The sequence below is a fragment of the Pantherophis guttatus genome, chromosome 7 (assembly GCF_059756535.1).
Source record: "Pantherophis guttatus breed Tessera chromosome 7, ASM5975653v1, whole genome shotgun sequence".
NCBI lineage: Eukaryota > Metazoa > Chordata > Lepidosauria > Squamata > Colubridae > Pantherophis > Pantherophis guttatus.
In genome coordinates this window covers 4,253,289-4,254,820 of record NC_142069.1, presented here as the reverse complement: position 1 = coordinate 4,254,820, position 1,532 = coordinate 4,253,289, and positions in this window count along the sequence as shown.

The window sequence follows — 1,532 nt, the reverse complement described above, 5'->3', positions numbered from 1 at the left end:
GTACCAAGAATAAACAAAGTCCGGCAAAGGTTGGCAACCAGCCCAGAAAACAAGATACGATAAGACACTCACTCTCCAAAATGCTCTGTAATAATTACACGTTGTTTCCAGCAAGAAATTACTAACTGCGTGCAACTTAAATAGGCTAAGGGAGTGGCCAATTATCCTCAAACCTTACTCTCGAGGAGACCTCCTCCTCCTGAGTAGCCACTCCTGCCTTTTGGCAGCCCTTCGTGCTCGTGCATTGAGGAGAGGCTCCTCCACTTCGCTCTCTCCACTGGAAGGAGCCTCTGGAGGTCCTGAAGGCCCAGGCTGAGTCTCTGCCTCTGGCACCACATCCTCTTCCGCCTCCTCGCTGTCCGACGCGAGCGCCGGCTGTGTAGGCTGCTGACGCGACCCCACACCAGCCTCCTCGTCGTCGGGATCAGCCACGATTTACGCAGGCTGCTGGCGGGCCACAACAGGGGATCACATGACCCCCCGGAACACTGCAACTGTCATAAATATGAGTCAGTTGCCAAGCATCTGAATTTTGATCACGTCGTAAGTCCCTTTTTTCAGCGCTGTTGTAACTTCAGTCCCTAAATGAACGGTTGTAAGTCGAGGACTACCTGTATAACAAATCCAGAACACATGATTTGAGCATGAAATTGGCTATCGGCATCGAGACCAAACTCAGAAGCAATTTCACACAGAGCTTGGTTCCTCTTCATTTCCACCCCCTCCCTCCTGTTTTTCAGGAACCTAGTTGTTAGCATTGAATAGCTCTGGAATTCTTGCTGGAGTCATCAAATCTTTTCATTGTTGTTCTCATGAGTCAGAAATTTTGAATGACAGCTGCAAATCATCCTGTGATGTACTTTCTGCCTACCTCTTATATAAAGGGCAACTTTCTCAAAAATAAGAATAATAATAATTTTTTTAAAAAATGCTTTAAAAGCATGAAAGGAACAGGAGAAGAAAAAAAAATATCCTTCTCAAAGTCAATGGATTCGCAGTCCCTAGGTATGGTTAGGAGCAGAGATGGGATTCAGCCGGTTCGGACAAGTTTCGGGCGAACTGAATGCTAATTTTACATCTGCTTCGCAGAACCGGTAGTTGCAAGGATTGGCTGGCCCACCCACCCCACACCGTCCCTCCCAGGAGTCTCTACGCGACCCATTTTCAATGCTAGGTAAGTGCAGGGCCCGTGCAAAGGCTCTGAGAGGGCGTAAAACGGGCCTCCTGGAAGATCCTGAAGTCTGGAAACAGGCATATTTCCAGCCTCCAGAGGGCCTCCGGAGCCAGGGGAGGTGTTTTTTGCCCTCCCGAAGGCTCGAGGAAAGCTTCCAGAGCCTGGGGAGGGCAAAAACAGGCCTCCCGGAAGTTCCAGAAATCCATAAACGCCCCACCCTCCACCCTGCCGTGGTGCAGGAGGCCGAGTAGGCCATGCCTAATATGGCCACGCCCACCCAGCAACCAGGCAGAGAACCGGTCGTTAAAATTCTTGAATCCCGCCCCTGGTTAGGAGGTTGCATACTTTTCGAGCCTGC